Source organism: Acanthisitta chloris, unplaced genomic scaffold, assembly GCF_000695815.1.
Source record: "Acanthisitta chloris isolate BGI_N310 unplaced genomic scaffold, ASM69581v1 scaffold2187, whole genome shotgun sequence".
Classification (NCBI taxonomy): Eukaryota; Metazoa; Chordata; class Aves; order Passeriformes; family Acanthisittidae; genus Acanthisitta; species Acanthisitta chloris.
In genome coordinates this window covers 4569-16072 of record NW_008681872.1, presented here as the reverse complement: position 1 = coordinate 16072, position 11504 = coordinate 4569, and positions in this window count along the sequence as shown.

Here is an 11504-nt window from a genome sequence, read left to right as displayed (position 1 = left end):
CTTTCCCTAAAAAGCTTTTTCTTGAATGTGTTGGGAAGACAAGCTGATAATGTAAAACAGCTTTCTTGTAAATTCACAGCACTTGGACATAATCTGGTTTGGGGCAGCTGGCTTTTTGGTAGATAGACTTTAAACTCACAGGTTTCTGTGTTCTTTGTAGCACGTTTCTATTCAGCAAATTTAAATTCTTGTGAACTAAAGATATTTTGAAGAGCAGAAGGGTTTCTAATCCCTATTTAAGAAAATGTGTTCATTGTAAGGAGCAAGTTTTTTGAGGGGTTGTTGTTTTGTTTTATTGGGGTTTATTTATAGCTTTATCTATAGATGCAGTAACACGTACGTGATGTGCACCACCATTTTTCTTGAGCCTTTGACCTGCAGTGTAATGAAAGACAGTAGAAACTGCCTTTGTGTTTTCCACAAAAGGCTTATCCTTCTACAAGCATTTCCAAAGATGAAGAACTGGAGGAGGAAGGAAGAGAGAAATGATGGTTTTATTTCTATTATATTCTATATGGTTTAGGTGACCAAAAAACAATGGTGTGTGCAGATGTGTGATTGGGCAAAAACTGGAGTATTAGAAATGAGTCATTGATTTGAAAGGTGCTAGAGAGATGAGTAAAGGAGGAGAGATTAGCACATAAGTGAGGCAGCATGCAAGTACTTGATTCCAGATGACCTGTGATAGGAGTCTTCTATTCAAGATCAAAGCCTTGATGAGGGAAGCCAAGTTAGTATCATGATAGTATCATTAATATTTATTTAAGAAAGGAGAACTGAAGATATGTTTGGATTGGCCTTTGATTTGGAGGAAGAGGTTGTTGGGTTGAAATACCTGTAAGAATACGTGTAGAATTGAGACTAGTGCCCAGAGTGTTTGTGGAAAGAGGACAATGGATGCTGCTAAGGGCAAATGTTGTTAGTAAAGAATTTGAAGTAGTTTGACAGAAGAGGATTCTAACCTTCACAGGTGGAAAGATAAGGTTAAGGCAGCATTCATTTAAGTGCAACACTAAAACTGAGGCAGAAGAGGCCAGGATATAAGCCATCTGGACAAAAAGAGCTTTCAGAGCTTCCTAATAACAACACTCTTCACAGGTGCACACTGTAGATAGCAGTATATAACAGTAATGATGTGTCCTACAGTGCCTCTTATTAAATCTTTCATCATGACCTCTTTTCTTAGCGTTATTTTGTGAAACTGTGATTATCCAGTCTTTCTTGCTAATTTCAGTATACCTTCTTAGCAGTCTGGGATGGTTCTCCCCTTCCCTGACATACAGATGTCCTCTTCTACAGGACACTGAATTCTATGCCAAGTCATTGCGACTTTTCATTCCCTTCAGTGGGCTCTAGCCAGCCAGGTTTCTGAATCTTTCTTGTTTGCAGCATGGGCTTTTCCCTTGAGAGGGTGGTTGGTCACTAGAACAGCCTCATCAGGGAAGCAGTCATGGCACCAAGCCCACCTGAGTTCAGGAGTGTCTGGATGACAGACACTCTTGGTCGTGTGGTTTAGTTTTAGGCAGTCCTGTGAGGAGCATGGAGTTGGACTCTGTGATCCTTATGGGGTCCTTCCAACTGGAGATAATCTGTGATGCTAAGTGCAGCTCTCATGCAGCTTATTTCACAGCCATTGAGTTGTAAAACAAAAGCGGTTATCAGAGTGTTACCCAACTGCAGGGCATATTGGAAAAGGTGTGTTTAGGTTTAGTAGTTGAGAGAACTAGTAGTTGAACTGCTGCTATGTTTTGATACCTCATCTTCTCAATATCTAGTAAACCAAGGTCCTTCCAAGCTTAAAGTACTTCCCCAAAATTGTGAAGCTGTCTTCCAATATCTGGCCTTCATTATCCAGTGAAATGGCAAGTAAAGACTCCCCTGAAGCATAAGCAGCCAGTTCTGTGCTCCCAAATTCAAAAGGGAATGTAAGTCAAAAGGAGGAATACTTTGGAGAATATAAGCAGAAGTTCAGTTTGCTCCTTCTTGCTGTTGATATTAGGGAAGGAACGTGACAGAAAACTAAAATTATTGCAGTAGGAAAGATCAAGTTTTGCCAAACATTTTCGTGTAAAATGGGAAGAACAGCAAAAGTTACTCAAAATGTGTTGATTCCGAAGCATTTAAAGATGATGTACTTGGGTACTGTCCTCACAAATGTCTGACAGAGAGTTACGTGATGTTACTCTAATTCTGCACAGGATAGTATTTTAATCTATGTAAAGGTCTAAGAATTAATTTTGTTTTCATCTTCATAAACTGCTTTGCTACTCATATTGTTTATTTTTTTTGTAACTGGTTTTTAATATCTGATCAGCATCCATTGCCTGCTTTAACTTTTGCATTTATCCAAAATATGGACATGAGAGGTGGCCATAACACAGAATCACTGTTTTTTAGTGCTATCATATTTACTTGAGATAAAATATTTGATGTTATCAGAAGAACACTTTAAATCCTGTGTTTGAACCTCTGGATTCTGTATTCCTGTTAATGAAATGTGATGTTCCTGATAGCCATTACCTCTACCAGACACAGGGAGATACTCACCCTCATCCTTTTCTGTTATCTTTCAGACCCGTTTCTCTCCTTTATTGTGTTCATTTCATAAGCAGTGGGAGTTTCATCTTGGGCAGGAAATTGCTTTGAGTCTTTCCTGGTGAGCCTTTAGCTTTCAGGTCTAATTTGTCTGACACAGTCTTGATATCAAAAGGGATTCTGGGGTGGGTTTGTTGTTGTTTTTTATTAACTGCACAGATTCAGAGCTTTGGACATTTTAAGCTGTTCATTTCCCCTGCAGGCATTCTGTCTAGGTGTTCTGCTGTTCCTAACAAGTGACTGTACAACAGCATAGTAGCCAGGCCTTCTGTGAAATACATCTAGGAAGTCAGTGGTCAGAGTGGCTGCTTCTTTGGATGACTCTTGGAGCAGTGCTTGAAGATCTGCTGTGTTCTGGTTATACCCTGTGCATCTGCATGCAGACTCATCCATACTTTCACAAACCTAAAATCAGATTTCACTACACAAATTCTATCACGAGAGCTGGCACACTGATATGGCACACAATGTGGTGTGGGTTTTTCTGAGAACCTTCTTCTATGCCTGACAGTAGCCTACTGCTGCTAAACTACTAACTGCACTAAAAATGGTGTAACATTTTTATGAATTGCACAGCAACTCACTTAAAGAATACATAAGTCAATGTATGTGTAGTGGCTGATCTTTCAGAGACAAGAGCATTCTACTTGGTTTTTCTGTCATTTGGTATCTACTGCAGTTATGTTCCTGCAGCTCAGAGGTACTGAAATGCTAAGCATGAGAGGAGTGAGTATCTAGAATATGACAGCTTTGTGTATGGCAAGGGGAAGTCTCCTGTCTCACATGGCTGACAGAAATAAAGCCATGTAGAAACGTAGTCACTAAAGTAACAGATGTGTGCATTTGCTTCCTTTCTGCCATTTCTGTTGTTAGTCTCCTGAAACATCTGATGTTTTAATTTCCTACAGAGTAGGAACTGAAATGGAACAGTTTTATCATGTGTACATTTGGAAGAGAAGTCAGGTTGGAAGTATGTGCTGAAAACATCAGGTGTTCCATGGTCTTGGCTTCTGTGGCAATGTTTATTGGTAGAGAACTCTAATGCCCGTTGGGTTGTGCCTCTTCTTTTCTCTCTTACACATTAGCATTTTTTAATGTGCTGAAAAAGGTTTGAAAACAAGATTTAAGCATAACATACTGTTTTTCTTATTTGAACCATTGTTCTTACTTTTCTTTATGCAGTGTACACTGCTGTGGAATTGGTCTTAGTGGCTGTGGAGAGCTACCAAACTAGGAAAAAAGTTAAAGTCCTCATGGGAGAACAGTGCACTGTTGCTCCTACACAGCGGGCAGCATCTGAGTTCAATAAAACATTGGCAGTAGCCATGGAAAACTCATAGAATCACAGAATTTTAGGGTTTGGAATAGACCTTATATATCATCTAGTCCCACCCCCCTGCCATGGGCAGGGATATCTCCCACTAGACCAGGTTGCTCAAGGCCTTATCCAGCCTGGCTTTGAACACTGCCAGGGTTGGGGCAGCCACTGCTTCCCTGGGCAACCTGTGCCAGTCTGTCACCACCCTTACAGTAAAAAACATTTTTCTAATACCTAACCTAAACTTCCGCTCCTTCAATTTGTGAACTCCTCAGAATGTAAATGTGATGTGCTAAAAAAAAATAATCAACACATATCCTGTTATCTATTTGGGATTTTTGTATCTTCTGTATCTTCTCCGATTCTTTGATGTTTCTAATGTAGGTTCACGTCTGCTCTGTACTGTTTCTTTGTGTAAGTCAAGTCTAATGCCACAAATACAAATGAGAAAAAACAAGTTTATCTCAAGAAAAAGCCTGTCTAAAACTCTTCAAGTTCTGCCTGCTTTGTCAACAGCAGATGTGCTCTGCTCTTTGCTGTGCGTTCACTGGCCCACAAGGCTTTGATAAGCAGCAATGATTAAAAACAGCCCCCAAGAAGGAAGGTTCATCTTCCAGTATCTCTGGACCATGTACCTGTTTGCACAGATCTGCTGTGGCTGAGAGCCACGTCTCTGCAAGAGGAAAACTCATAAATGAAAAATGATGGAATGGAGTAAGGGAATAAATATACTTTTCAAACCCTGAAAATATCATAAGAAAAAAAACAGTTTCAAAAGTAATGTCTAAAAAATGCAAACTTGCAGATTCTTGTAGATGGCCTTTGTAAGTAATGCACTGAATTTGATATTGGTGGTGTTCAGGTGATTTATTGAGAAAAAAAATAAAAATCCTCTGCCAAGAGGAGTAACTTCATTGAACACTGCATGAACAGTTATATGGTGACCGAGTCACAAACGCTTTCTCTCGTGAAGGGAAGCAATATAAATTCATGTTACCAAATGGAGTTGAGTAACAGATTTCGATTCTAGCAATGTGGTATCACTTAATCCCCCTCAGCTTAGTGAGCTTGTGTCCAAGGGAGCACTCTGGCCAGTCAGGATGAGAGGTTAGGTGATTTACTGCTGACATAGAGCAAGAGGTCAAGGGAGGAACATGTGGTTACAGAGGTACAGAACAGGCACAGATCAAAATTAGCTTGCCAGTCACAGGTTTAAATGTGCCATGGTGGATGGAGCTGGGACATGAAGGCATGATTCCTGGGAAGGAAGGAATCTGCAAGCTAAACTCCCTTCTGGGCATGGTCCAGGTGGTAATCCATAGAGTATTTCAGTCCAGGCCATACTTGACTTAGATGGGATGGAATGAGTACCCTGGCTGCTTGCACCAAAACATGAAGATTTTCTCTTGCACCCATAGATAGCCCAGCTCTTGGCTTAGGAGCTATCAGTCAACCACAGTGGTTGGATGAGTGGACTCAGAAAGCAGTGGTTCAAGGGCTACTTTCCCTCAAGGCTGGTAATGACAGGGATCTCTCCTGGGATATGCTGTGCTTAATGTCTTTGTCAGTGACCTGGAGAAGATGGCAGAATGTTTGCTAACGAAGTTCCCAGATGACACAAAATGGAAAGAGGCAGTCAACACACTGTAATACAGGCACCTATAATCCCTGGGGGAATGGGGCTACCGCATGAAATTTGAATAAGCACCCACGTGAAGTCCAGCCCCCACACAGGAAGAACCCTTGGCAATGATGCAGGGCTGGGGACTGACTACTTTGGGCAGCAGATCTGTTGAAAATGAGCTGGGGAGCTAATTTACGGCACAGTGGGATGTAATTAACAGGAGCAAAGCCAGCAGATGATTAGGAGGTGGTGATTATCCCCTCTACTCAGTACTACTTAGACCACATCTAGATACTGTGCTCAGTTTTGTCACCCCAAGAATGTGAAAGACTGATAAATTCCTGTGTGTTCAGTGGAGAGCCACTAAGATGGTCAGGGCCTGGAGCACAGGCCCTATGAGGGGAGGCTGATGAATCTGGGCTTTCATGGCACTGGGTGACCGAAAAGCAGCCTGCCAATACCAGTAGGAAGGGTACAGAGAAGATGGGCCCTGGCTTTTCACAGCAATGCATTGTAGGAGGAAGGGAGAAAAAGTCAGGCACCAAACCTGGGTGTAACACTGGATGCAAGGAGAAACTTGTGAAGACAAACTGACCAGAATGGGATCAGTCAAGCATGGGAACATGTCGCCCAAGGAAATTAGTCTCCCTCAGAGATTTTCAAAAATCAGCTGTGTAAATGCCTGAGCAACCTGGCCTGACCTCGTGGCTAACCCCACTTTGAACTGGATTTTGGACTAGAGACCTCTTGAGGTCCTTTCCAGCCTGAATTATCCTATGACCCCATTCCTATAACAGCTTTTGAAGTGGGAATCATGAAATAGGGCAAGTTTCCCTGGCTTGGCAAATTTAGGTCACTCTATTAAAGCATTCAATTTTTATTCCACCTGCCATTTAGCATCACCATAGGTGAGTATTTAGCATAGTTTAGAATATAACAATACAAAGCAGAGATTAGTTCATTTTTCTGATTTGTGATTATATTTAAGTGTGGGTTCAAAAGAGTTTATCATAGATTTGTGACATCTATATGCATGCATATGTATCTTTCTATGCCTGCACACATGCAGGCAGCTTCAAATCAGATTCTTAGTTCTAACTGATTTCTAGTTATTAGTATCAGGAATGTTATGTGGTGTTCTGCTAATGCACTGTGTATTATTATTCCAAGTCATGTAGTATATTCAAGGTCCTGTATGGCCATGGGCTTAATTCATGATTCTCCTAATCCACTGAATACTAAATTCAAATCTTAAGATACTGTGGTGGCCATTCGATCTGGGGTAGGTTAGGAACTACTTTAGCACAGTCACACTTGTTTAAAGAATTTTTAAATGATTTGATATGGTAAGATGATTATTCCTCAGTGGATGATTGCCAGCACTGAAGACAGACTTTGGTTGCTGGAGACATACATCTGTGGAATTGCACATCACTTGGGGCAGCCAACAGGCACAGTACTTTGGGCAGCAGGTTCTGGAGTGGACTGCACTTTGAAATTATTGGATGTTCTGAGAGTTTCTCATGGAATTGACTGAGGACTTCAGAGACATTCAAGGAACATCAGTGTGCTGCTGCACATGAGGATACTGCAACCTCAAACAGGTCCTGCCTGTTCCTGAAGACACAGGGCTCTGAGCTACTGTTCAGCTGGTTCTTGGCCAAAGGGGACACATGCCTGGGGCAGCCCTTCACAAGCACTGGCTGACCAAGAACACAGCTCCCCATAGCAGCAGTCAGTGCAGGACAGAGCCAGGGACCTCACTGTGAGCAGCAGGCACATGCCCTGCCATGGCAAGGATGTGCCACAGAGCACAGACTCCAGCAGCCTTGGGTCAGTGGCCCCTGTGATGTCAGCAGCCTCATACAGTGTTCAGTTCTGCAAGGCTGGGGCTGAGGGATGCTGGGGAACTCTCACCAGGAGATGCACTTTTGTGCCTGGGAAGGTCTGTATTGCCATTTAGCAGAGCTGTGGGAGGATGAAAGTCGCTGTGCAGCATCACAAGAAAGATCAACCAGACCTTTTCCAGGATCCTGCAGGTGCAAAAGCCTGAAACCCCCAAAAGCTCCACTTAGGAAGGTATAGGCAGAGTCTGTTGGATAGGAAAGCAGGGCTCCTACTATGACAAAGGCTGGGAGCTAGTGGCTTCTGGGCCTAGAAACACAGCTCCTGCTCCCCCTGCAGACCTGCTGCCAGGGAAGGAATTCACTGTCTGGCACCAGAGCAGGGACTGGAAACTTCCTCCAGTGCAGCTCTGGACCTCAGCTGGTAGCACTGGGAGAAAGCAGAGAATGGCAGCAGTAGGAGACTCCATCTGCTCCTGCTGTCTAAGGACACTTGCTGGGGGCTTGGATCACACTTTTCTATGTGGGCACCAACAGGAATCTAGGAATGTATCTGAGGAATCTAGGAATGACATGAGAGGGATATGGTGACCCACTATCAAGTGATGGGTCAGGTTGGCAAGCAAAGAGAATCAAGAACAAAAAGGACTGAAATGGGCTGATTTTGAGAAAAGCTGAGCTTTATGGGAAAAGTCTCATGTCTTTTCTGGGAAATTGGAACAGCTGCATGCCTCTCTGAAGTACTAGTACACTAATGCACATGGCATGATGAGCAAACAGGAGAAACTGAAGGTCTGCATGCAGGATCCAGTTCAGATCCCAGACATTTGGTGAGGTAGCCCACATGACTGGAGAGCCACTGTGGATGGATCAAAGCCCTTAAGGGAAGTTGGAACAGGAAGGTGAGGATGAGGAGCTGCCCTGTATGTGAGTGCAGCAGCAGAGCATGGAGCTCTGTGTGGGATGGATGAGGAGCTAGCTGAGAGCTTATGGATCAGGGTTAGCAGGCAGGCCAACATGGGTGACATTGTTGTGGGTGCCTGCTACAGACTGTGTGATCAGGAAGAAGTAGGAGTTGAGGCTTTCTTCAGACAATTGGAAGAAGCCTCATGTTTGCAGGGCCTGGACCCTGCTGGTGCTTTAGCCTCCAGAGGTTCCTTCCAGCCTCTAATACTCTGTGATTCTGTATTATACTCTGCCTTCTAGGTAACTGAAATGAAAATACCAGCCATGGGAGTGAAGCCCTAGAGAATTACATAAGGAGCTGAGTGTTATTGAAGGAAGACACTTAGATGATTAATCTCACTGTACAAGGAGTACAGGTATCTGTAGCTTGGCTGTGCTTCATCTGTCACATTCTTCGCCTTTTAATGGGGATTGTAGTGTTTTGGCTACTGCAATGTGCCTGACTGCTTATAGCAGAGAGAGACCATTAGACCTTCACTTTTCTGTCATAGACAAAATTTTAGCCCCTACATCTTGAACAGAAACACTACATTGCCTTCTCTACAGTGGTCTTTTTTATCCCTCTAAACTGGACAAATCAAAGAGCCTGATAGCAGAGCTGCTCTGCTGGCAAGAACTGGAGATAAAAGGCTGATGGAGCAGCCTCCACCCTGTTGCAAAAAGATTTTATTTGAATTCATGTTTTAGTTTTTTCAGCCAGTTCTCTCCTATAGTGCTTGAGACTCCCAAGAGTTATGTTCATGGGTGAGTGGTGTGTTTTATTAAGCAGACATAGTACTATAACCAGGACTGTTTCCACTAATATAGTATTCCATAGGGATAAGTCTGTGTGTCCCCACTCCATCATGGATCTTTTCTACTAAAGAAAAACAAACAAAACAAAACAAACCCAACAGGCCTTTTTCTGCTATGTATGTAATAGTTACTGGCAAGGATTTTAACTTTTCTTCCTGCAAGGATGGCTTAGGGTTTCTTTTAGGATGTGGGAGATGCCAGTGTGTGTGATGTGAATAACAAAAACCAGGTCAAGCACAGGAGTTCATGACTAGACTGGCATTTGTTGGGGAGAGAGGCTGAGATCAAAGAGCTGAAAAGTGGTTGTACTGGGAAGCTATGCTGTACAAGAGAGACAGATTGCCTCCAGTAGTGGCCAGAAATAGGTGCTTAGGGGAGAATAAGAACAGAATAAAAGTATATAGTAACTCCCCCAGACATCACTGTTGCTGTGAGCTATTTTCAGTCCAGAGGATTTCCTGAGCTAGTTGTGGTTTAACCGTTTAATAACTTGTAATGGATCTCTCTTCCAAGTCGAGCCTCACTTCCAACCCCCACATGCAAGGTGCTCCATAGCAGACAGCTACTGTGTGAACTGCCTCCGGTGATGTGTGTCTGAATCCACTTCCTACTACTTTCATTTGACCATCTCTAGTTCTGTTGGTGGAGGACATGCCGAATGGTCAGCCATTGACCACCCTCCTCATGCTGCTTAGACCTTCACAGTACTGCTTCAGTTATCCGTGTTCTGTTTTTTTTTCTTTTGAAGACTAAAAAGAAGCCATTCCATGTCTTTCAAAGATGACAGGAAGGGTAATCAAACTTTTCCAGTTCTGCCGTTTCATTTCAACATGAGGAGACTGGCACTGTCCCCAGTTTTGTTATAGTGATGGTTCTTTATTCCTTCTAATAATTCCTACGACCAGGTTTTCTTCTTTGAGCACTGAGCTGATGTTTTAAATAAAGCATCTACCAAAATGTCAGTCTTGCTCATGAAGGGTAACAGTCAGTTGAGTGTATGAAGAAAATTCACCAGCTATGGGAGAAATTTAATTCCTCCAGCAGGGATTGCAATCCTTTGCCTGACTCAAGTAAAGTTTAAATGGCAGAAAACATGAGAAGAGACAGTACTTTCTTACACCTTTATTTCCTTTAAATGCTGGCTACTCTTTGCCTTGAAGAGCAGAGCCCTCTTGCTTAGGATCATGAGCACTATCTGAGGCCGAGATGTCTGCACTAACCCCAGTGCAGTAGGTAGTAGGTGAGCCAACACTTCATTATCTAAATCCAGAAAATAATTTATTCACCTGAAACTGTTCAGTTTCCCTTCACCCTGTCTTCTTGTTAACTTCTTTCAACCTATTAAATACTCCCAAATTCCTCAGTAACTCTATTACCTTTCTTATATGCAGTTTTTTACAAAATGTTGCATGTAAAAGTTTACGTAGGCCTTGAAAAGTGTCTGCCACAACAGTTTCATTTGTCACTTGACTTTTAGTCCAGAATTTTTATGGGCAACTGCTGCTTTCTACTTATTCTTCTATTAAGAGATTAATTGATCAGTTTTGCAGTCCAACCTCTGCACACACCAACATCAGTAGGATGGTTCTTGTTTTTATTGGGGAAAACTGTCCAAGATCAATCTGTATTTCACTGAAACAGTTGTCCAGTTTTCATACCTAAGGAAAAGGGTGTATGTTTCTCTATTATATGATCAATATAATATTAAATGAAGGTAGCAGCTAGTAATTATTTAGCAGCACATATAGAGTGACCATAATACTGTGTTAGTCTGCTACTAAATAATCAAAATTAAAACCATGTAGGCTTGTACCACCTGAAGAGGAAAGACCTCACTGGTAGTGCCATTCTGTTAGCAGGAGCTCCCAATGCTTCAGTTACAAACACGCAGGTTTTTTTGTGGCTGACTTTTTCAAAATTTATGATCAGCCCAGAAACATCTGGTTCTTTAACTTGGATTTCACTTAGCTTGTGGTGCTGTTGTCTGTTTACACTTCTGTGTCTGTCTGTTCCATACTGTGTTGATGTTCAGTATGAATAAGATGAGCTTCATACCCTTGATTTTATTTATTCCCTAAGTAAGCATACATTTCTAAAGGTTCTGGAGAAACAGGCCTGATTGTGTGAATGACTTAAGAGATGACTAAATGTGACCACCAATGAGAAAGGTGCCAACCTCCCACCACCTACATTTCATGTTGCTGTGAACAACACCTCAACGTGCCTGTGAATCTGTCGGGTAAGATGATGTCATACTGTTTTCTTCTTGGTTACATTGGTACAGATGTGCACATCAGACTTTGAGAGACTTGAAAACTTCATGCTGTAATCAGTGACAGAGAGAAAGACTGAGTCATAATGG